The sequence below is a fragment of the Anolis carolinensis genome, chromosome 1 (assembly GCF_035594765.1).
Source record: "Anolis carolinensis isolate JA03-04 chromosome 1, rAnoCar3.1.pri, whole genome shotgun sequence".
NCBI lineage: Eukaryota > Metazoa > Chordata > Lepidosauria > Squamata > Dactyloidae > Anolis > Anolis carolinensis.
In genome coordinates this window covers 332,399,194-332,425,745 of record NC_085841.1, presented here as the reverse complement: position 1 = coordinate 332,425,745, position 26,552 = coordinate 332,399,194, and the positions used below count along the sequence as shown (strand labels likewise).

At 39.6% G+C, this 26,552-nt stretch overlaps 1 protein-coding gene across 34 annotated transcripts in view; it reads right to left on the bottom strand.

The window, feature by feature from the left end:
• Positions 1-25,058, bottom strand: part of nrxn3 (neurexin 3) — a 1,581,531-nt gene extending 1,556,473 nt beyond the window's left edge. For 6 of the 34 annotated variants that reach the window (XM_062967813.1, XM_062967819.1, XM_062967869.1 and 3 more), the window contains exon 1: positions 24,551-24,901. The gene's annotated coding sequence lies outside the window, so the exon portion shown is untranslated. Of the gene's footprint in view, positions 1-3,543; positions 4,825-21,922; positions 24,037-24,550 lie in introns of those variants that run through there. The other 28 variants (XM_062967859.1, XM_062967862.1, XM_062967930.1 and 25 more) reach the window with 18 other exon arrangements.
• Between the last annotated feature and the right edge of the window lie 1,494 nt (positions 25,059-26,552).

The following is a 26,552-nucleotide window of genomic DNA, read 5'->3' as shown; positions in this document are numbered from 1 at the left end:
ACTTAAAATAGATCCCCCCCCCCCTCACGACAGCACCTATTTTAAGCTACACCAACACTACTAATCTCAAACAAACAAACAAAACAGCTAAGGGCATGGCATGGTTTACTTTACAGTTTTCATTCTGAAAATCACTATCACTTACCAAGAACATTAATTCCATCTTAGTGCCAAAATACAGTCCAAAGAACAACCCTGAATGATGTAAAGATCGTGTTAGGAAAGGTTTTATACCGCTAAGCCTAATCAGCCATGAACCAGAAGAACTGTGGACTGACACCGGCAACATTATTAGGCAAGAAAGGAAAACCAACCTATGTGTAGCCAAAAAGAAATAAAATTTTGAACAGAGGATTGGTCAATGTGTACTAGAAACTACTTTAATGAGCTTTTTATTTATTTTGTGTCAAAAGCATTGCATAACAAATACATTTTAAAATGATGAAAAAAGGAAATCACAAGCAACTAGTTTTAGACCAAAAGCAGGCAACAGAAACCGCATTGTCCGTAGCTTTAAACAACTCCTCCTCTGTACATGAGGCAGGACATTGTGGGCAAGCATACATATGCGGAGTTGTTTGTTCTGATCCACAGTCACACAAGGCAGTGCCACCTTGCCAAGTTGTCTTTAGATCTGCCCACTCCACTTCTGAGTCTGTTCAGGGACTTCCAAGTTGCCCATTCTTGGTTTGCCCCTGGAGGAAAACCCTCATGGGGGGCCATCCAGTTAGAATTGCCAGGTTTGGCGGCCCAGAGAGACACCCTTGCTGTTGCTGGAGGAACATCAAGAGGAGTGGTGGTTCTCATGAAGCCCTTCCTTGATTTGAGTCTGGTGGGAGGAGGCTGATAGTCATGCAGTGGATGGCTTTCACAATGTTCGACTGTAATGAGCTGTGCCTCTACCATCTGGTGAATAGGTTTTAAGAGTCCTTTTACAATCCTGGCCCAATGTTGACAGCTTTTCAGCATAATAAAAAGTTAACATGTATCAATGACATGTATTAATATTTTTGCTTTCACTTTACAGTCTGAAGCTGGAAAGGTTAAGATCCAACAGGGGAAGTACATTTTTCTCTGTTGTTAATCTGTTTGTACAATTCTTTGTACAATTTGTACAATTTCTTTGGTCTATTTTGCACTATACAGTATGCCCTTCACATTAGATGCCATTAGGGATGCAAGACCTCCACAAAAGTGGAAAAACCCCATTTAAAACAAAACACTTTTTAAAAAAATCTGAAAGAATGCCTCTAAGAACTTCCATGTCCTCTGGTTCCTGGAAGTTCACCACAAAATTATGCCATAAGACTTATAAATGCCTAGAGAACTGTTTTCACAAGAATCTCTGGGTCCTCTAGTATGAGTCTATGGCCAACTTTTAGCAGATGTAGGCACTCCTAGAAAGAACATATTAAACAAATACATAAAATTGTCAAATTTGAAAAAATTAAACCAGAAATGTAGACAGCAAATTTTATAACTCTTGAGGACCCATCTTCCACTGAGCTCACCTTGCTGTGGGGCCTACACCTCAGTCCAAGGGCTCCTCATATATCCAGCAATTGAGAATTTGATTGTCACATGAGGGGTAAGAGTAGGTAGATTTTTTGCAGGGGTGGTTCTAGGATTGACTGTAAAGAATGATAGATTCCAGCAGTAAAATTACTACAATGCTTCTTTGCTGTGTACCATCTACTACATCATTTACTATCAATTAAGCATATGCTATAGCAGTATGGTGCATCAATATCCAGAATAAAAAAAAAACAACCTTTGGAGAAGCCCAGGTGTTTTGGCCCACGACTCCCAGAAATCCCAGCCAGTTTACCAGCTGTTAGGATTTCTGGGAGCTGCAAGGCCAAAACATTTGGGGACCCACAGGTTGAGAATCACTGCTATAGAGGCAAAAACAGCCAAATTGTAATAAAGGTCTGCCGATAAATTTGAAAAACAAAGCAATGGCATGACAATGGGAAATCCCAGGTATATGTTCTAATCCCAAGAAAGATGAACCCTGGATATTATAATAACCATCAGGCCATTGTACTTCTCCCATGCAAGCACTATGGTGCTCAGAATTGCTTGCATGGGAGGAGTACAATGCAACAAAGATTTTATGGACTGGGAAATACCAGACCCTTAACTGGGTTCAGAGAAGGAAGAGGCTCTAGAGATCATATTATTATTTTAAGGTAGTTAATAGAGCAAAATTTTTCAAAATCAGTCTGTACTTTTTGTTATTGTTTTGCCTTTTCAGCCTGATTCTGACTTATGGTGACCCTATCAGAACATCCTCTTTGTAAGATTTATTTAATGGAGACTTGCCATTCCATCCTGATTAAATAAGATATATAGTAGAAAACTTAGCAAAACAAAAGTTTAGAGTGGTTAAAAGAAGATGATAAAATAAGAATACATTTTCTATAGGGACAATAGAGGAAAGGGCAAAAAGAAATGGTATAACAATTTAAATAACCCAATTTTAAAAATATTTTAGAGATTTGGGGGAATATATTTAAAAACTAATGCCAGGTATTTCTTCTATAATGCCAGTTTTGGTGACAATGCGAGGCATGGGGCTCTGGATTCCCCATGCCTCCTGCCACCAGCCATCTGATGAGGTTGTTAAACTATGAGATTGTGACTTGCTCAAGGCCACTCAATGGATTTCCATAGCAAAATGAGGATTCCAACTGTAGTCTATTGGAGTCCTGGCCTAGCAATCAAGCCATTACATTGGCTCCTTTTCTGTATTTTCTAGTTTATAGCAAACCATTAAAAGCCTATGGACTGCTTTAAAAGAAATTAAAATGTCATAACCCTTGAATGTCCTGATGCATAAATTATAATATAGTCAAGAGGTCATAGTCAGGGCAAAATATTAACAAACAAAAGGGCTTTCAGTTGCCAAAGGATTCAAACAAAGGTGCATTCTATCACATAATCTAGTTAATTTATATTTTTAAAAACCCATATCGTATGTAAAGAAGTAGATGTAGATGAAGAACATATAAAAACAGTGGAAGAGACATTAATGATTTAAGGTCTATACATAGTGTTGCTAGATCTTCAAACTAGCAATAATGGAAGCAGACAGCTCTGACCAGTATATATGCGTAGTATTAGAAAGTCCAAAAAGTATAATAGCATAGTATGTATATTACTATCTTGTATGTATATTAATACAATACATATAAGCTGGGCTATTGAAAAGTTTTGAATTTAATCTAACTACAATATATATATATATATATATATATATATATATATATATATACACACACAAATAAAAATACATTTCTGCTGAAAAACTGCACAAACATTTTATAGACAAGTAATCTGAGTGTCACGTGAAGCTCTTCACACCTCGTGCACCACCCTAGTGATACCACTGTGTGGATTGACTTGATTAAATAAGCCGTAGCTCTGAGTTTGCAAGATCTATGCAGAAAGATTAATAATAGGGTTTATTGGAAGATCTTCATTCATAGGATTGCTAAAGTTCGAAGCTCACCTGACAGCACATAACAATAAATCACTTACCCAACATAGTAACCAAACCGATGACAGAAAATAAGCAGAAGAGTTGAATAAAGCTGATAATATTTTATGTCTGAGGAAGGGCTGCCAATGTGGGTTCCATATCTTTGGCAAGCTGCTTGTCTCCTTTCAATCCATACACACAAAAGGACCAAAATGAAGAAAACCGTAACTTTCCACAGAATCCTAGAACATTTCTTCAGCATTTCCAGCCCAACATGTGGTAAATCTTCACCATTCTTAACAATCCATCATGACATGTACTGAAGCATAATTCATGCAAGTTATAGACAAAAATTCTTACGAGCAATACGTAGGGTGGCATGAGAACTCCAACGAAGTCCAAACATGAGATTAAAGAAACCAGCATGCATGTAATTAGAGAAACTGACAGGATGCACAGAAGAAGCTTCCAAAGTGATAGAGCAAGACCGAAAGAATCCGACATCTCTTTATAGATTGCTCAGCCACCTCTCTTCCTTTGCAAGCTGCCCCTTCTCTGTGTACAGATGTAAAAGCTTAAATGTTCTTCAACCACTGGAAAAGGTGTGGCAAGGATGAAGTGGGGGTGGATAAGGAGACAGACGAAAAGATGAATGTTCGAACAGTCTACGACTGAGGCTTTGAAAGCCCACAGTTTCTGCAAATGCCTCCGCTAAAAGCAGAGGCAGCCTTGTGGATCGATTATGTATGCGCACCACTGAAAACACCAGCCGCTTAAGTGCCAGAGCCCTGCTGGATAATTTATAGGCCAGCCAGCCTTAGTATGCACAGAGTGGTGGATAGAGTTCAAAGAAACAAGGTGGAGAACAGAAGTTTAAGACAACTTCTACGTATCTTTTTTTTTTCCAAACCATTTACTACATCTCTGGATTCATTTTCCTAAGCTCAGGAAGAAACAAAAGCAGCTGGGTGGCTACTAACAATTCCTTTTGAACAATCAAAAACAATTTCATTTGCATCTCATCATATTAATCTATGTTATATACCTTCTTATTCTGGAATCAGTGCATTGCCTAGATCAGTGTTGTCTGAAGCAGAGAGTTGGAAGGAACCACAAAGATGATCTAGACCAAACTACCACTATGCAGAAATGCAACAGTGTTATCACTTCTATTTCATCTTTAGCATCTACAGCACAGGCAGGTGCAATATAATCTTCCCCATGCTGGGAACAGCAGTACCTATTCAGTTTGCAAAGTGCAAATAAGAGAATGCTTTCCCTCAGTTTAAAATCTGAATAATTTACCAACATTCAGTAATTACGTATCTGAGATAGAAAGAACTTGGAAGTTTTTTTTAAAAAAAGAAAATGCACACACACACACGGAAAATTGATAGACCCAATCCTTCTCCTCACAATTGTCAATTGCTGTGAAATCAACTCCAACTTGTGATGCCTTTAAGAATGAAAGACCTCCAAAATACCCTATTATCAACAGCCACGTTAAAATCTTGCAAAGTTGGGACTGTACCTTCCTTTCTTGAGTCTACCTGTCACACAATTGTTTTTTACTGACTCCCTCTTTATCAAACATTATTGCCTTTTTTACTCAGTCTTCCTGTCTCATAATACACCCAAAGTACTATAGCCTCATTTTAGTCATTTTGGCTTCTAAGGAAGATCTGTGGGCTTTAAGACTCTGATACATGATATCTTAAACATCCCAAAGCCACCAAATTATGTCTGATCTTCAAAGCTAAGCAGGGTCAGCACTGTTTAAAACTTGGATAGGAGACCACCAATGAATACCAGATGCAATAGGGTCTAATTCAGAAAAAGGATCTGGCAAACACTGGGACCTCAGCTGCAAGTGAGGTTCTACTTTGTAAATATTCAATGTATCATGCAGAAGGTTCTCATTTGTTTTATTCATGCACAGTGAATTACTGTGCACTGTCATATTAAGTATTACCTAGCTCCTAAACCCTACCCTACTCCTCTGACCTTAATCTAGAACAGTGGTTCTCAACCAGGTGTTTTGGCATATAACTCCCAGAAATCCCAGCCAGTTTACCAGCTGTTAGTATTTCTGGGAGTTGAAGGCCAAAACATCTGGGGACCCACAGGTTGAGAACCACTGATCTAGAAGATACTCTGCCACAGGTCTGTGCTTTAACAACTTTGCTAGGTACAGGTGTATTGCAAACACCTGCAAACAGCTCGTATAGTGGTCAAGGTTCAATTGTCAACATGAGCAACACTTCCTAGTAACACATTTCAGACTAAAACCATTATTTCAAATTCTTGTCAAAATGCTTACTACTGCCCTTGTACACGTGTATGTAATGCTTATTTAAAACTTAATAGAAGTCAGACCTTCTCAGGCATTTTCTCCTTTTTAATAAAGCGACACATTCTCAGCATTTTCCAAAACAGGGTTCTTAAAACCTTTCTGAAAAGAAAGTATTGTCCCCACTCATTTTGGGAGCAAATTTGGAATCAGACCAAATGCTCATCAATTTCTTCTGATTTAGCAAATCATGTTTCTGTGCTTGTGTCTTTCAAAAAATAATAAAACCCAGTTATTTTTCAGTGGTTCAGATTTTATAGATGGTTATCCACCTGTTTTCAGCAAGTATTTTTGGCATTTTTAAGGTAACACCACGGGCCCAACCTCTTCCAGACAGTAACACCCAGTATTTCAGTATCTTTCCAAAATTGAATGGGACATTTTTGTTCCCAATAAGTACTACAAGCAGTTAGAATGCTCATTTTAAAACAAAACAATCTCCAATTATTCTCTGCAGAATAATTTCTCTGCAATATTTTGGATTGTTTGGATACCTGGGGAAACTGCACAAGTCTCACTGCTCTGATACACTTCTAGACAGGGTTTTCTGACTTTTAGAAAACATATTTTTCAAGCTGAACACAAATAATGGTGAACTTCTTCCCATCCATTAAATACAGCTTGTAGTCAAAAGTTCAATACACATGTTACAGATATAACATATTTCAACAGAGGCATGCAAGAATATCTATTCAGTGCTCCCAACTGTAAACACACATACCTTTTTCAGACAGTATTAAAATCCTTAAAATCTTCAAGGATTGGGTTCAAGTCCTCAAAAGAATGTTCAGAGGGATGCAGGCTACGATCCTCTAAAAATATACCTCAGAATACACAATGCCCAAATTGATATTTTTAGTAAATATCAATTGTTTTCTTGTTGAACTATAACTCTCAGAAGTCCCTAGTCACCACTAGGACCCTGAAGGAGGGATGTGGGAAACTGTGAATGAAAAAACTAATGTTTTTAATCTGTGGGAGACCTACACAGGTTTGCTTTATCAACTCACTCTGCTGCCCATCAGCTGTCACCAAGGCAGGGAAAACTTGTTTTAGGATCATGAGCTTGGCAGCAGGTAGCAGGAGCAACTCCTCAAAAAAACTCACCAGGTCTCTCGCCATCCCTTGACTGCTTTGGCAGTATCATTCTATTGACAGTATCTTCACATTTTAACTAAATAACTGGGGCAAAGAGAAGAAGTCCACTTGGCAACTCCTGTTTTCAAAGGAATCTTTCACCACAGAGTACTCTGTCCCTTGCCCTAACAGTGAGCAACTTACTCACAAGGGTACTGGATAGCTATAGGCTCAGATAAGCAAAAATAATATCAATATGTGCCCACATAGGACATATTTAGAACCTCTGCCCTTCCCCCCCTCCCCAGCCCTCCGATGGTTCTTTCGACACCTGTACAGTCAGTGGGTTATTGGTTCCAAGAGACCTGCAGACACCAAAAATCCATAGATGCTGAAGTCTCTTATATAAAATGATTTTACACATAGGGATTCAGCATAGTACACATTGTATGTGTATGATGTGTATTCATCCTCTTTACTGAGTCAATGCAAGAAAAATTCCCCATTACCTGCCTATTTCTCAAAGACCCAGCATTGCCCTTTGCACAGAACAATGGAGCTCAAAAATGAAAAGGAAGCTTGAGCGCCACATAATCCATTCCACCCTGACACCACCATGACCACACTTAAGGGAACTTCTACATGTGTCCACAAGCCCCGACCTCCTCTCTCTCCCCACCCTGTCCAATAAATATGTCCCATTTTTCCTCCCTCTCCTGCCCTGCCTTTTTCACTCTCAGCAGAAAAACATCAAAGAACAGCTTCCTTTTTTCAAGGCTACCAAGTAGGTTGGAGTAGAATTGAGACATCCTGTCTTGTTTTCTTTTTAATATTTTTGGTCTGGAGTTGATTGGCTCTATGGATGCCGAAACCATTGATACAAAAAGCCAATTGTACTTGTGAGCGCCTATGTTTGTTAGCATTCACTCCTCCACCTCAGCTTCCAATACGGAGGATGGCCTATTCCTCTAACTTGCTTCATCTTCCAAGAAGCATTGTACCATCTGGAAAATCACTTTGTCATAACATTTTCTTACTACAATATGAAGAAGAAGAAACCTCTTCTGCCCACATAAAATGCCAGCATTCCTTGCTTATTACCACTTCCTATTCATTTGCCATTGTTTAACATAAATCACCTCCTTCAGAAGCAGAATTTCACAATACTCGGCATGTTCCAGGGATTTCTCAAGATAGGTCATCCAAGTTCTACCTTAAATTCCATCTTGACAAAAGAATTTTGAAAGCGTATTTAGTTAATCAACTGTTAAAAGATGTCTCTGACTTTTAATAGGCTTCAATGGTGGGAGTGAGGGCTTAGAAAAGGATAAAATTGCATTAGAATACAAAATGAAACTGAAAGCATAGAATCCTTATGATATAAAAGAGAAAGGCAACAATAAAAGCAGGAAATGGACCTCAAGTAGTATAAAGGCAAAGTAAAAAGCCTGGGATTGATTTATGTTTAAAATGTATTTTCCTGGCGCCAAATTAATTCACATTAAAGTCCATGCCAGGCACATGTTCCTGAATCTGGGTGCCAGTACCCAGTGAGTGCTATGCCATGCAAGACTTCAAAGACTGAAATCAGTCCTTCAAAGTAAGCCTAGAAATGAAGTAGATAGTACAGCTGGCAAAATATACATGTATTTGAGCATGCAGCTGGCATATCCAGTGCTTTGAAAAGTTAGCATTTAGGAAATGCAAGTGTCCCAATCCATGGTGACTAGCCATTTGGCTGAAGATTTCTGGGAGTCACAGTCCAAAAAGTAACTCTTCAAAGTTATTTTGTCTGCCCGATCAAAAAGGGGCCATGGAGTCAAAGATCTAGAATGTGAAGCATTATCATGAGCCACTGCTCTTCCATAATAAGTAACCTAACTATAAAAAGAAACAAAATCACAAGCCTTTCCCAACAACCACAAGCCTTTCCCAACAACTGCCAGCAATGGGATAATTTACTGTCAGCATTAGAAATAAAACACCAATCAATTACATTAATACTGAAAGCACACTAGGGCATATCACCCCCTGAGCAAAGCAGGCAGGTGTATTAGCAAAACTCAATACAGTGATTCAAAACTCATCCCATCCCTTTGGGGAATAACAAGTTCCTATAGATCAGAGATTCTCAAACTTTTTCAGCGGCGGAGTCCTTTTTGAAGCAAAAGTTTATTGTGGAGCCCCAAGAAATATTTTTATATTATATGATATATCATATATAATGTATATATATCAAACATGGGCAAACTTTTTGACCAACCTAAAAGTAACAGTATTTCAGTGGAAGACCACAGGAGCCATCCAGTTCAACCCCCTTATGACATGCAGGAAAAGCACAATCAAAGCAACCCCTGAGCGGTGGACAGGAAATAGGGTTTTGGAAGCAAGTAAGGTGGAGGGGGGGAGGGATCTGGGTGGCCAGGACAAAAGGTTTTTTGGGGCAAGGGAAGTGAGAAAAAAGGCTTTTGGAGTGAGGAAGGCCAGGAAAAAAAGGGTTTTGGGGTGGGGAAGGTTTTAAAAAGACTATGGCAGCAAGGGAGGTGGGGAGAAAGGCTTTTTGTGGCAAGAGAGGGAGGTTGAAAAGACTTTTGGTGCCAGTGGAGACAGAGGAAAAAGAGAAGCAGGAAAGAGGAGGGAAAGCTTAGAGGGGGGAGGAAGAGGGAGGAGGGAGTTGCAAAGCCCCTCTGTATGCTTCGCAGAGGCCCAAGGTCTCCATGGAGCACACTTTGAGAACCGCTGCTTTAGATAGTTGCTGAAGACATTTGTTTAGTCAAATAATCATAACTATCCTCCAAGTAATAAGTGTTGCATCTGACACAGATATCTGGTCACTGTGCTATCCTAGGAAAAGATTGTCTTTCTTCCTAAAAAGAAGATGGTTCTCCTGGGAAATTTCAAAAAGAGTGGGTGATAGACAGCCTCATCATAAAGGTCAGGTGAAGCATCTCGTTTCCCTAGCATCCATGAGGAAAGAGGGAGCAATGGGGCAAATCTATCTCTCTGTGTGCAGCTCCGTCTCAGTAACACTTTCCCCACCAGATGGGGAAAGCATCGCCATCATGGAGAGGCACCGTGCTGGCTCCATTGGATCCAACACAACACAGGAAACCTCTAGTGCTGGAGGGAAAGCATCCGGCAATGCTTTCACCCCAGTTGGAGATGGAGCCTCTGCAAATGGTGTGATGTCCGGTATGCTCCGTCTTCTAGATGGGGTGAAAGCGTCCTAAGATGCTGAATTCACCTCATGTGATGAGGTCCCTAGCGACTGATGAAAAATAGTTCCCTGTGATTTGTTATATGGGATCCAATTCCATTTGAAAGCAAATAGCTAAGATTAAAAGTTTCTTAATTTGGTGTTAATAAATAAATAAATTTAAAATTTAGCTTAAACATATACTCTTTTATTAAGAAAGTAGCAAGTCACCTCTTCTTTAAAAATTACCTAGAACATTATGTGTAAGTTACTATATGTATGAACAAAACATATATTTGTATTGTGGAATGGTTATATTGTTTTATAAAATAACTATATATTTTGTAATGTGTTTCTTTGTGGGATATGTTTGTTATGCAAACAAAAGAAAATATGGATGATGCCAATTGGTTTTAGTGTACATGCATATGAAAACATACCCATGAATACTAGGAGTGCATTAACATTGTATAATTAATACAATCTGGTACCGTTTTAACTGCTATATCTCAATGCTATTGAATCCTGAGAGTTGTAGTTTTACAAAGTCTTTAGTCTTTTCTTGCCAAACATTGTTACACTGAAGGACCTAGAGATTCATAGAGAACATTTTAATAAAATCTCTGAATAATCAGATCTACTTACAATTGTGGAAGACCAGCAGTAGTTGACAATGCAAGGGCTATTGTACATTTTAATGATTTTGTGTATTTAAGAACACTTTTGCAAAAATATCATGAAAATTTGTTTTGCCACAAAATAAATATTTTCACACAAAACAAAGCTTCACTTTTTTGCAAAAGATAGAATAAAATTTTGAATTTTCTAAACTCTTAATACAAAATGATAAAATATGGAAATTTCCTTTTTTTTTCAGAAATGTCACCATATGTCAGCATACCCTATTCCATTGAGGGCAAGAGAACCTGAAATGTATCTTATCCCCCCTCCCTAATGTGGGAAATACAATCAAGGACAATATGGACCTTTGAGCTAATTAATGAAGAATTATGCACTTTTACAACCATGAAGAGTTGCAAATAATTTTAAATTCTACTATGTCACTATTGGTGTGGGACAGTCTTTCTAAGGGCCCTTCCACACAGCCCTATATCCCAGAATATCACGGCAGAAAATCCCACATTATCTAAGTGTGAACTCAGATAACCCAGTTCAAAGCAAATATTGTGGGATTTTCTGCCTTGGTATTCTGGGATATAGGGCTGTGTGGAAAGGTCCTAAATCTGGTTTTTTTCAGATATCTTGGCCTGTAACCCACACCATCCTAGACAGCATGTTATTGAGAAGTGATGGGAATTGAAGTCCTACACATTTTTAGGCTGCTAAGTTGGGAACGGCTTACATACATATATATATATGTATTACAATTTATATAGTAAAAACTGAAGGGAACCTAAAGCAGACTGTTGCTCTCTGGTGTTTTCAAGCTTAAATTAGATCAACCATATGTTATGCCACTAAACATAATGGAAGGGGGTGTCAGTGACACTGAAAACTTCATTGTGTTAAAAGCTTTTGTTCCTGATCCCCTCGAAAGACAGCCTGGGGTAAAAAGCGGTGTGTTGTTTTAGCATAGTTTAAAATGCCACTAAACACTAACCAACACAGGCAGCCCACATGCTTCCAATTCGCCTACAAACTTATGAAGCAGGCAGGCTACCTGTGAAGCATCAATGTGTTACAGAAAACTTCTAGAACATCATTCTTCTCAACTAAAATGGTCATCAACAATTGCAATGTGACACCAAAAGACACACTGGTCCAAAGTAAGGTACACTGAAAGGAATCATGAACTGGAATATACATCAGCCTATCTTATTTCTTCATTAGAAGCAGTGATACATTTTTGTGAGCACCCAATCTAAATGGATTAATTTAGGGAGTTTATGAGTTGGACAGTGCCTTCTCCAATCAAAAAATGTATTTTTGCTAGGATTGCCAACAGTGGCCAATTACTGAAAAATCGCTATAGGGCCCTAAGAACCACCAGAAAGGAACCTAGAAATTTATTTGGTTTTGAAGCATGTATGGGCCTGGTTGAAACTGCAAATGAGAAACCAGACCACATATCTATCTAGATATGTGTATATATGTAGAAAATCCTTTGCTAGACATAGAAGTTGTATGTGCATATGATCATTTGGGAATCACAAAGGTGTGTGTCTAATTTTAAACACAATTCAAGAAATGTTTCATTACAAGCAGCCCTCATAGTCCCCAGGTAGCCTCATTCAAAGTAACATGCATGATCATAGTTGCTTTGGTGTTCCAATCCACAGCCCAACAAATAATTAAAACACAGTTGACAGCTATAAACTAACTATGACACAGTTATACAAACCAAATTGTATTTAGGCATACTTTTTGAGATAATAGAGATATGTCATTTAAGGAGTGAAGAACTCTTAAGTAGCTTCAGGGCTACTCCTTATATATGGTCATCCATCTAAGAAGCTCAGGATGCTTTGCCTCATAATAATGGATACTCCACTCACATACAAACAAGATTCAATAAGTGACTGACCTTCAGTTATCAATTCTTTAGTCTTTGAAGCTTGGGCTCCAAAACTTTGCTCACAAGAAGTGTTATTGCCTTCTGCACTGTGCAAAGGAAAAGGCGTAGACTTGGAGGTTTTAAGTGCAACAAGTGAAACATGCAACCAAATCCTCTAAGAGAGAGTCCTTTATCATGGTGCCATGCAAACAGACAGATATACCCTCTTACATCATATCTCATTCCATCCCCACTCTCTCCCTCTTTTTTCCATCCTTTCTCAACAGAGAGTTAGCATTATGTGGCTACTGGACAGATTCAGTTCCTACTAGGAGGTTTCAGGTATGTGAGAGTTTTCCTTCTTTTCCTTTTTCCCTAAAGGTTATTTTTATATATATATTTCTGTAAACAGGAAGGCTCAGAGATCCCTTAAATCTACTGGTAAACTGCCTTCTGGGCTTAACTGATGCCATTTTGGCAACAAAAGAACACATACCCAGTGAATTAGTTCAGTACCATGGAGGATGCTGCACACCATGAGAAACAAAAGGAGAGCTTTACTCAAAAGCCTGGAGGATAATAGGCAGGTGGATGTTTACAGAGAGACACTAAATGTCATCTCTTGGAATTAATTACCTTGCCTTGGTCTTATATGTCCAGCAAAGCAGCTGCAGCCCAGTGTGAAAAGGGAAGAGACGTTTTGCTATTCACTACCATAAGGTGTTTCAACAAACAACTGGTACAATGAAGAGTAGTGATATCTGCACTTTTTGCTCCAGACAACTTACTGTTGATATGTATGCACTATGCAATGGAACAACATGATGCACAGTTCATATCCTGACTGCCTCCCATAATGACATATTCTACATAATAATGATTATACAATTGGTAAGGACTGAAGGAGAGCCAGCATACTGCAATAGTTTGAGCATTGGACTATGACTCTGGAGACCATGGCTTTATTCTCTGTCAGCCATAGAAACCCACTGAGTGACTTTAGGCAGATCTTATTTGCTCAGTCCCAGAAAACCCTTCAATAGGATCATGACTTGAAAGCACACAACACACAGAGAGAGACTAGCAATTTCCACAATAATCTGTTCCCTCCGATAGTTGCTTCCTTCCTTTCCCAATTATCAGAATCTTTGCTTCTCTTGCATATCTATATGTGTGCTCATATAAAGAGGGGAGGGAGAGATCTGTGCATGTGCTTCACGGACACTGCTTAATCTCTTCTCTTGCAAAACTTAGAGCATATTGGTTTTGTGGTTTTTAATATGTTTTAATGGATTTTAACAGGGAATTTTTAAGACTGTTTATATTTAATCATGTTTTAATGTTTGCATATTTGTATATTTTAAATTGTATGTTAATTCTTTTATATTAAGCCGCTTTGAGTTTCCTGCAGGAAAGATAAAGTGGGGTATAAACAAATATTATAATAATAGTATTGTTGTGATTTCCAATCTAGTTTTGCTTTGAAATGTCTTCCCTCTATACAAATGAAATTACCTGAATATAAGTGCAAACATGGAAATTCAGTAATTATGACAGCTTGCTGTTTTAAATATTTAGTTATGGTTATAACCTCACCCGCTAAATAGTTAGTTGTCACTGCAATATATTTTGTAAAAAAAATAGTAGTGTTTTGCTTTCCCATTTCTGAATGCTATAGACAACTGGCCTGTTGTACAATACATATTCTCCTTTAGTGCACCTTGTCATCATCTCAGCATCAACAACAGAACACAAGGCACAGCACAGGCCACAAAATGAATCAGCACCAACCATGTGATACCTCATCTCCACTATTTAATCAGACACAGCCTCACTATAGAAGTAAATGTTAAAAGTTATAGGTACATTACAATTTTTGCTTATTAAGATGCAGTTCTAACATAGTTATATATTCATTATTGAGTAAAGGAACCAATTGCAAACAACCACTCATTTGTAGAGTTACCTCTACATTTTGTCATGAAAAGCAAATTATTGTCAATCCTACGATTTGAAAAAATAGGTCCATCAAATATATCTTTATTTGCAGTGAAATGAAATGTTTCCCTCCCCCAAAAAACCTCTGTTTAAATTCTCAAAGGCACCAAATGTTGTATTATTTTGGAAGCTAAGAAAAGTCTGCCATATTTAATCCTTGGATGAGAGACACCAAAGAATACTAGGTACTGCCAGCCATATTTTAAAATCATCTCTGAGTATTCTGTCCCAAAGAAAATCCAATGAAATTCACATGTGAGCCATGAGACGACACAGACACAATATGTACTTGTCTGTCTAAGTTCTGTCTCCTAAATTTCAGTGGAAGTGTCAGAGTGAAAGAAGAGGCTCTACAGGTAGACCTCCACATTTGCTAGGGTTAGAGACACCGGGTTCTCATGAGAGTGAAAAACTGCAAATCAAAAAATGCTATTGTTTTTTGCCTGATGGAACACCTCTCTCAGAATCTCTAGGTTCTCTAGCACAACTCTGTGGTCCACTGAATGTTGACCATATAATTGCACTGGAGGAATTAGAGATTGCTAGAGAGGTGTTCTCTTACATTCTCCAGTGTGAATTTATTGTTGACTTCAAGAAGATGTTAACTGTAGAGTTGCATTGGAGGCAAGAAATTCCTAGAGATAACATTTTAATCAAACCCACAAAGGCCAAACCTGTGGATATGGAGAGCCAACTGTGTTCCTCTTTAATGGCACCCAGAATTTTCTGCCAAAGCCAACTTGCCTAATGGTAGGGTCAGCCAAATGAACTTGGATACATTTGATTTGCTAGGAATATATTATAGAGCCAACTTTACCATTAGTTGAAATGAAACAGTAAATTGGTGAACATTACTAAAAGGCAGGATGGCATAAGTATGCTAATTATTGCTAATAATTGTTATTATATTTATATGATGGTAGAATTCCACTGCAATTTTCTGCCTTTGGCACCAAAACATCTTGGGCCAGCCTTGAGATTAGATGTTATCTGCAATAGATATGATCTGTTTCTATACATCACAAGCTTAAACCACTTTTGGTTCTCTGAAGACTTTTAGTTCAGGAAACTTTTCAAAACCAGTTTCTATTTCTAGGATGGAATATCAATAGCAAACGATTTTCCAGTTAAGGTGATTAACTACAACATTCACACTGACCTCTCTCACCCTAGACTTTCCACAGATATACATTAACCTCTTTGCTTAGTTTTCTCCATACCTCACAACCTCTGAGGATGCCTGCCATAGATGTGGGTGAAACATCAGGAGAGAATACTTCTGGAACATGGTCATACAGCCCGAAAAACATACAACAACCCTGATTTTCCAGTTGCAGCTGAGTTTTAGCAGACCTTTGTAGGTGCTAGCTCTAAGTTTCAGAAGTCACAGTGGCAAAATTAGTTGATTCCCATTGCAAAGAATGTCATGCCCACAGAATTAGGCTTTACAAATAACAGAAATACAGTATATAGAAGAGAAATCTCATCATAAAGTATAGGTAAAATATTTCATTTGGACATTGGACGGGGCAAGATTCATGCAAAATCAGACTAAAGTAGGGTGGTCTAGTTACATATTACCATGAAGGATAGTAATAAATAGGCTATGAAGTTGGTAGCTATTACCCCATCTTATTGGAATTCTTCAGTTCACATAAAAAGGTGTACAGGCTGAGTATATCTTATCTGGAATTCCAAAATCCAAAATATGCCAAAATCAGCGACATAGATGGCTGGAATAGTGTCATCTTTGCATCCTAATGGTTCTGTATGCACAAACTTTGCTCCATGCACAATATTAAAATAGTATGTATAAAATTACCTTCAGGCTATGTGTATATGGTGTATATGAAACATAAATTTTGTGTTTAGGCATGTCTGCCATCTCCTAGATATCCCATTGTGTATAAGCAAGTATTCAATGTATTCATGAAGTCAGATTCTTGATCTGAGGTGTTGTACACATTTACCCTAGATTCATATTGAATTTCATTTATGGTTGTGTTGCTTGTCCCTCCATTCTATAGATCCTTTTGGAGCACATCATATTCTATTGTATTCTTCTCCAAAACATAATCGCTTTGCTATCCCTAACTCCAGATCTTTTATTAACACATTAGGAAACTTCTGTACATATTATTGGGAAGATCATACTTCATTACAAGAACTGCTTGTATTCCTGATCTCTGCTTCCAGTTCTTTAATCAATTGCTAATCTAGAAAGGGGCCTCTCCTCTTACCCCATAGCTCAGTGGTTCTCAACCTGTGGGTCCCCAGATGTTTTGGACTTCAACTTCCAGAAATCCCAACAGCTGGTAAACTGGCTGGGATTTCTGGGAGTTGTAGACCAAAACACCCAGGGACTCACAGGTTGAGAACCACTCCAATGCTGCTGGGTTTATTGTGTGATGTCTGCCACCTGTACAATATTTATCAGATTATTTCTGGCCATCTGAGCAATATCATTCTGTTGCATTCTCCAAATTGTAAAGTTCCACACAAGATGATTTTATGATCAATCAAAAATGATATATATTTTATTATCCTTGAACAGCATAGGGTGACTTGCCAGGGCTTTGACAAATGTTTTATTTTGTGTCCCATGGAAGATTCAGAAATAAGAAACTTTGTTAAAATTATACTTTTTGTCACCACTCCTCCATTGTTAATCTGGGCCACTCCTGAACTTCCTTTCTGCTGACAGGTTTTGTCTGGATTGAGGGGAACCTGTGATAACATCATCTTTTTCTACCAAAATAAATCATGCACCCTCAGCCCGATACACCTGGAAAAACTGAGGGCCTTTTCCCCATCAATTCAAGGATCTGACTGGTGAGTTACTATGTGTATGTGAGAATCTGGAATCTTCTAGGAGACTCAGATGCCCCATCATTTTGCTCCTTAGACTGGTAGCTCTTGGTGTTAATTAGTTACTGCAATATGATGGATGACAGCAGGAAAGACAGAAGTGGAACAAGAAAACTGCATTCTCTCCTCATCAAGGACACTTAAAAGGAATCCAGTGAAGGACAGGAGGTGAGTTGCACAATCATTACCTGGACATAGTATGTGTGAGGTTATGGGAACCAAAATGTCTTTCTCAAATTCTAATAAAAGAAAACAAAGACATATATCTTGCCATTACAGAAGAAAAAACATGGAAACATCCTTGACTAGATTTATTGACTCCAAAAAACTGTTCATTTGAGAAAGGATTGATTGTCAGTTTCAGCAACCCACAATGTTTCCTTGCTATAGTAGCATGTAGACATTATCTGAGCTCATCATCTGTATAACGTATCTCATTCTCTTTTTTCCTCCTTGCCTCCTGTATGCATGTTCACTTACTAGACCAATATGGTATGTGTATTAAGTGCCAGGCCTGTAAGTGGATCCTTATAGATACTAATCACTCTCCAAATATTAAGTATATTCTGTAACTAACCATTCTGGTAACAACAAATGAAAGCTGTGCAAATAGTCTGCATGCATTCAGAATGACCAACAGGTTCACCCCTGCTGGGACTGTATTACGTGGGTCTGCAGATGGGGGAACTGAACATTTGAACTTCTTTTTGCTTGTAGGCAAATTTTGAGTGGATCAGAAGGCAAAGGACAGAACAGAATTATTCTCCCAAATATGATTGTTTTCTAATTGGGGTTTAACATCTGAAGCTATATCACATGGTTGATCTGAACACACAGATAAGCTATGAAAAACTAAAGCAGCCTGTGGAAATTGTGTAATGGGAAACTTGTGAATTCCACTTTCACCTGCCAGAAGGAGAAGGAAAATAGAAAAAGGGAGGAGGAAGCAGACCTTCCTAATTCATCTTCTTGTAAAATTTAAATTTCTTTTTTTTTTAAGGAAGAGGACATTTCCAACTTTGATCAAGACCAAAATAAAGTTCCATCAATTACAGACTACATTTCTATGCCAAAACACTTCAGCATGGTAGCAAACACTCCTTCCAACCTGAGATATGTAAATACCCTTTTTATTTCAAACATACCAAAAGAATGAATATTATACCCAATTTCTGAGACTCTAGAAAAAAGACATCTTTGGTTTAATTTAAATGAATCTCCTCATCTTTCTATATGATTCATCCCCAGATAAACTGAATGACATATTTTGCTGGTAAAAATGACTATGCATATAGTTTTATGGGCTGTATTGTCGTTTTTTTAAAAAAAAAAAAAAACTGAAAATGAACTAACTCTCCCTCAACACAGTTTTGACCTTGGCTGTGGTTTAGCACTATTTTGGGTCCAGTGCTCCCTCCACCCTGATGCAGCATCTCATCCTTCTGCCAACTTTCAAACTTCCACCTACATATTCCTAAAGTGCAGTCAACTGTGCTGAGTTGTTTGCCAGAAGAAGTAGAAAACAGTAAGATGGAGAAACAACTCTCTCTATTAAGACAAAAAAGGAGGGGAACATTGCCAATCTATCGAACCTGAGAGGCAACACAAACAAGAGGCCAGGTGTTGACAAAATGTTAATATTTAATTCTGCAGGATAATTCCGTAAGTATTTAAAACATGGTAACAAATATACGTTCTTGCTATTGCTATATCATATCAAGAGAATGAGAGGGCAATTTAAGTCATTTAGTGATACAAACTCTACCCAAAGAGCAAAACCAAGCTCATTCAGTTAAACTTATTATTCAAAAGGAATTCTTATTCATATATTTTAACAGGAATTAAGCAATAGACCAGGAGATATTCTTGAACAAAAATGTCTAACTTGCTAATAAACATTAAGTCCAATATTAATATTGGACTCATTTAAGGACAGAGACAGAGCTGACTGTTGGGAGAAAACTGCCCTCTGAGGTTGCTGACATGCCCAGGTCTGAAAATACCATGACAGTTTCTAGAGCTGAGCAGAATTTTCATGAATTTTGGATATAATGGTATGGGAATTTCCATGTTTGAACAAGGAAAAGTCTTCAGACAACTATGCAAAGGAAACAAACAATGCAAAAAATCTAATTTTCATCCAAATACATGTCCCTAAGCATAGATCAAACAACAAGCGAGAGCTGCAACCTTTCGAGGGCTTCGTGGATTTCACAGTACCTTATTTGATATTCTTGAAGTCACAGTTTTTAAAGGCTATTTAAAAATCTCTGCTCCATGGATAAACACAAGGAATAATGCCTTAATCTATCATGGAGATTGGGAAGGAAATGTTCAGAACTCAACAGGCTGGTGTTGCTGCATGGGAGACTGACTCAGGGTGGGACTTTCAGTTTTACAAGTAAAGAGCCCCCTGCCTGTTGTTTTGCCAGTCACTGCACCATCCTTTTTCATATAGAGCCTTAGTTTGAGCTCCAATATGTCCAGCCATTCATTAGACAGACTAGAATAAAAAATATTGTCTGTGCAGATGGAAGAGGTTGAAACAGGGTGTGTCTGACCAAAATGAAACTAGCGAATCCAGTCAACCAGTACCTATCCATGAAGACTGTGGACATCAGGTGCCCTGTAATTCGCTCATCCCCGACTTCTTGGTTCTCATTTGCTAGAATCCTTCAAGGTCAGCTTGGAGAAGAAGAACAAAAAAGAACAAATGGCAAGCACGTCGCAAAGCAAGCCATTTACTGGGTTGGATTTTGTTACCTTTGAGTAAAAAAGAAAACATGGGGACCTTTTAATAACACAGACAAATCCAACCCTATGCAGAAAACAAGGGAGAAGTCGCTGCTAAGAAAATAGAAACCCAAGAGACCATTTCTTCTTTGCCGAATTCTTGATGTGCACCTGAAAGGACTCCTCTGGTGATACCCACCAAAATAATTAAATCAATGTTTGCCTCAAGGTGTGCAGAGGAAGACCTTTTGATCGTGGCAGAAAAGGTGTGTTAAAAGGGACAAGGCATGTGTCATCACTCTGTGTCTGGATTTTTATTCTGCTTTGTCCTTTCCCATACCTAGATGCACAGTCCCACCCAGAAAAAGCTATCCACACAACATCACTGAGCCTAAAAAGCAACTGACAAAAGAAACAAAACAAAAAGAACATATAAGGCGTAACTGGCGAGAGGTGGCAATGCTTCCAGAAAACGCCATCTCTTCTCGTGACCTCCCCCCCCCCATCTCCTCTTGCATATTGTAATAGTGCAAGGTGAATTCCTCCTTATCCTCCTGCAGCACACACACACACATCACCCGTGATTTGCCCTCTGCAAGTCTCACATAAGCGTACAGCTTTCGGCACAGAAGTGTATGGGGAAGATGACATTCCTGTAATGTCGGATCAAAAACCTTGGGAACAACTATGAGATGGACAGCTCATGAGGACAGGCCCAGAAACACTCTGGCTGACTCCTGACTGTGACACCACTAATGTAGCCCCCCCCCCCCGCGCTTCCTCTTGAAATGCCCTCCAGCTTGCACATACACCTGGCCTTTGTGAAGGGAGAATAGTGTTGGATGCCCGCATCCATGTCATATTCTCCATTGCTGCAGACTGCATGCTTCCTGGAGCATGCCTTGCTCATCCACAGCTCCCTGGAGTAACCTTTATTCCAATGTGTCGCATGCTTGTATTTCATGGATGGTTAAACTGAATCATTATTATCAAGCATTTACTTGACCAAAAACCGTTACGACCATTACCAAATCCATTCCTCTACGACACAAAGACGCACATACATACACACACTTTTGCTTCCTCAGCCTCCTTCCATACACACCCTCCATTTCAACATACAAATGGTATGATGTGCAGTGCAACATATCAGGGAAGGGGGAAAAAGAAAGAAGAGGCGGCAAAATGGACGGATGTGCATTTATCATTTGCTGTATTTCCTATCTCTGACCAATGCCTATCAGCTTTCCTTCAATCCAGTGTGTGTATGTATGTGTTTATATGCCTTAAGCACACACACACACACATACAGAGACAGAATTTAACCATGGCCTATCATGCAAATGTCGGTATAAGCCATGATCGCATACATACTGGTATCTTACATGTGTGGCGAATGAAGCAAATCAAAGGTCATTATGCTACTGTTGTAATAGACAGACACACACATGCACACATACACACACACCCAAAAAAGCCGCAGAGCCATCAAGAGGTAATACAGAATTTTCTCATCAAAACCAAAAAGCTGGGAGAGTGAGGCACAGAAATGAGGAGAAAGGGTAGAAAAACGGGGGGAAACGGAATCGTAGAAAATGGGTAGGGAGAGTCTAAAGAATATATAGCTCAGTGTTTCTAATCCAAAACCTACCAACCCATCCCTCCCCCCATGCAAGTACACACACGCATAGTGTATCCTACCTTCTTTCCCCTCCAGCTTCCCCTACCAGCATTAGTGCAGATGGTTTTCTGTATCTTGGTTTTGCAGCAGTGGGTCTAATGACTCTCAGATCAACCCCCCTCACTAAAGATATCCCCTCCCATTATTATTTGTTAAAGCTCTGGCCTAAAGAATGATGTGTTTTTTAGAGATAATGGCCGCTATTCAAAAAAATAATAAGGGCACACCACAGATCTTATTCAACCCAGCTTCCCGCATCACCTCAATCTCCCATTGCACGCACCATGATTTCTGATGCTCTCCCATTTTCTCCTACCTTTTCCCCACCCATTAATACTAACAATGATAAATACATTTACAATAACAACATTTTAAAAATAAATAAAATAAAAATCCCACAACTCAATCTGGGTAGCCGATCTCAAAATCCCAAGCACTAATCCGCTTGAATTCGTTCTTGCCCTTATATAAGCAGAAGCACGCCAACATGTTCAGTGGAAACGCAGTGTAAAATCAGGCCAGGGTAGAGCCATGGAGAACGGTGATATCATCAGATACCAGCTCTATCAAAAAGCCATAATCGCCAGGGATGATGAAATCAAACACGGGGGGTCTCCAGTTTTTGTTTTCATTTATTTATTTATTTAAATGCCTTTTTTATCTCACCCTTCTCAATTGATAAACTATAAAGGCTGATAAGAAACACCCTCCCCCCTCCCCATTTTCCTAAAGCACAGTCCATCCAACGATCCCCGAATGATCCAGAAAGAAAATCCTCATCAACGACAATTTAATGTATATTTCATTAAACCAATTAATACTGTTACCCCGCCACATCAACATGTTTTTAGATGATTGTACGTATCTTTCCTTGCCCCTTTGTTTTAAGGTATCTCTCCTTGGAAAATATTTCCATCGATACTCATAATAATGGTGCATAAAAGCACGTACAGACAGAAAGACAAGCAAACTAAGATGGAAACCATCACTTCTTCCCAAAAATAAATAAAAAGGAGAACGAAAGAAAATATCATGTATCAGTAACCTATCACTAAACTTGCCTACATACCATTTTAATAAAATAGGAAATACAGCAAGCCCCCTAATATTTTCTTGTACATTTAATGGCCATTTCGATACGGCGAGGATACAGCTTTCATTATAGTCTCTTCTTTTCTCCACCCAGATGACATTCCTCCTTCTCTCTCTGTCCCGACTTTTCGCTAGACTAGTTAGGAGTTCACCCCCGCAAAAACCAGTCCCCAAAAATATACCATGACACAAGTGCCAGCGAACGGTCATAAAAATATTTGTCTCTCTCGGGAGGTCTGAAACCTTCAGTGTTGGGAGTGGAAATCTCAGGTTAAAACCAAAGAGGAATTAAGAACAAATTGATTTAAGGTACAATTCTATTTTTAACAAAATTCTGAATACTTGGGTCAAAGAAGAAAATTAAGAAAAAATGGGAAAGACTAACATTTTGAAATTTTTTCCTGGGATATTTTCAGACTCATTTTTTTTTTCTTTTTCCTTTCTAAGCTTCTTATCTCCAGCTGAATATTTGATATTTTTTAAATTTGTATCAAAAATTGTGGAAAATAATGGAGAGAAGAAATTGCCCTTTTCACAAAATGTGGGTTGGTATTTTTTTAAGGCAAATAATTTCAGAGGATATTTTTTTACCTCCTTTATTTTAAAAAAAAGTCAAAACAAAAATGTGAAAGTAAACAAAAGACCACGTCACTTCTACAGCACTGGAGTCGTAACCCTTAGGAAAGGGAATTACATCACCGTCCTTCATGGAGTAAAATTAGAAAAACAAGTACATATTTGGGTTGGGAAAAATAGGATGAAAAAAGGGGGATTTTGCGCAGCGATTTTTGACATTAAGAAACTGTAAAACCAACCTTTAAGGTCACTTCTTGCCTGGGTGATCGGATCATAGCAGTTGCTCATAGGGGAAGTTTTCAGGCAAGGTTGGCTACTAAATCATTAATCTAAACAAATGGAAGGCGGGGAAGGAGGGTTCTTGTAATAGATCCAAAGTAGTAAGAGGAGGGGAGGAAAAAAAAACCTTTAGATTTTCCTCCTTCTGCTCCCAAACCCCAATTATTTAAAAATACTCTCAAGCAGGTGAAAATCAATACAAGCTTGAAAATTCTTCCAAATGGTTTGACTCCAAAAAAAAAAGATCCCTTTTCTTCCCATCCATTTCATTCTGTCTCAACTCAAGAATATTTTTTTGAAAAGTTAAAAACTCCTCATCCAAATGAATTAATATATGTAGAACTATCTGAACCAAGGTAGATGTCACCTTAGGAGTGTCTCAAATGGGCAGTCCAATCGTGATCATTACTTTTTAAGAGTGGAAGGGGGGAAAAAATAATAAGATGAGGAGCAGGAAAACTTCACCCAAATCCGATCTCTGAAATACTGGCAAGTTTGGCGTTTGGTTGTGTGTTTTCTTTTTTTGGGGGAAAAGATCCACTCAAGTCTCCAGCGTTGGCGAGAAAGAACTTCGCAAACTAAGGAAGGTTTCCCAGTGGAGGCGCGGAAATCCTCTGCCGGGTTCGTGGACAGTCCAACCTGTCTTTCACCTCTCTCTTCTTTGCACGCCCCCCCCTCCCCTCCCTGCCCCAAAGTCTTACCTTTCTAGTTGGAGGAGAGAATTTGGGAGGTTTTCAAAGCCACACTTTTTGTTTGGTTTCCCTTCTTGGGGAGGGGGCTGTAAGAATCCAAGGCGCCTCCTCTCGCAGAGGGTGTGGTGCCCAGGCGGGAGAGGCCAAAGGAGCCGGGGCGCGGGCGTGGGGCGCCGGGAGGGCAGGAGGGAGGGAGGGGCGCTGCCGGCCCAGGAAGGAGGCTCCGGCCCCGGGAAGCCTCGTCCGCGCCTCTCCCTTGCCGGGATGCGCGTGGGGATGCGAGAGGGGAAGATGCGTCGAGCGGCGCTGCCTGCCTGAGACTGTCAGAGGAGCCCAGGAATTTTTACGCACGCCCCAAGCCGAGCCCTCCCCTTCTCCGCCGCCGCGCAGACCCCGGCATTTAAAGAGACAGCCCTGGCTCTCGGGGAGGGTGGCGTCCGGGGGGCTCCCCACGCATCCCCACGCCCCCAGACGCCCTCCACGCCGCGGGGGGAGAGCCCACGGGAGACCCACCGCTGGAAGCCCAGGAGCGCCAGTCTCCAAGCTGGACGCCCGAGATAAGGCGCTTCTCCGGGGAAGCCCTCAAAAGCGGCATACAATTGATGCGGGATTAGGGGGAGAGGCTCCAGAATTAAGCGGGAGGCTGTGGAGCAGATAAGACCCGCGGCAATGCCCAGACTTTGAGGAGGTTTCCACGATTTTCATTATGTTTTGTTCAATAGTCTGTGCTTTATTTCATTCCGCTGCCTCCTTCGAGATGATTTCTCTTCTATATGTACAGTAGAGTCTCACTTATCCAAGCTAAACGGGCCGGCAGAAGCTTGGATAAGCGAATATCTTGGATAATAAGGAGGGATTAAGGAAAAGCTTATTAAACATCAAATTAGGTTGTGATTTTACAAATTAAGCGCCAAAACATCACGTTAGACAACAAATTGACAGAAAAAGTAGTTCAATACGCAGTAAAGTTATGTTGTAATTACTGTATTTACGAATTTAGCACCAAAATATCATGATATATTGAAAACATTGACTACAAAAATGGCTTGGATAATCCAAAATCTTGGATAAGCGAGGTTTGGATAAGTGAGACTCTATTGTTGTTCAAGATGTTTGCTCTATCTATCTATCAAAGGGGGGAAACAATATCTTTTTTGTGCCAGGTTCGTTTTCTGCGCTTCTTGTGTCCACACTCTCAAATGCAAGCGCAACACCCTGGGTATGGAAAGGGCGCTCCAGCGAGGCCTCGGGGTGGCAAATGGGAAGCGCGGAAAGTTCCCCGCCCGTGCCTTTCCCACATGGACCTCCTCCGCCTTGTGTGTGAGCCTCGTGGAAAAAGGCGAGAGAAGCGCCTGGCTGCCCAGATGGCTTTAGCCTGTAGTGGAGTGCCGGTTTTTCAACCACTCAGAGGGACTCAATAAACGCTCTGCCACCAGCATCTCCTTCTCTGCTACATGCTTCTTTGCTTATTTAACACGTTTGTTTGTTTTCAGTTGGCTGTCTCCTGGAGGAAATGACAAGCCGAAATCTGCTGTTTAATTAGGAAGGCACAATACTGTGCTCTCTCTCTCTCTTCGTTGCCTCTTCTAGGGAGGGAGGTGGAGGAATTAGAGTGGGCATGTTCACCTTCTGTTCTTGTTCAAAGCTCCTGACGTGCAAACCAGCAGTAAGTATGTTTTTCCCAAGCACATAGCATGATTTTCATAGTTATAGTCATAATGGAATTGAGACAGGGGTGATGGCATCCTTCTATAACAGGCATGGACAAACTTGGGCCCTCCGGGTATTTTGGACTTCAACTCCCACAATTCCTAACAGCCTACCGGCTGTTAGGAATTGTGGGAGTTGAAGTCCAAAACACCCGGAGGGCCCAAGTTTGCCCATGCCTGTTCTATAAGCTCCCGTGGACTCCTGTCCATTTCATGAGATGCATGAGACTGACTTCCATGGAAGCTTATCCTAGGAATTCCTGTTGGACTATTGGATTATGACCTGTTAGGATCATAACCTA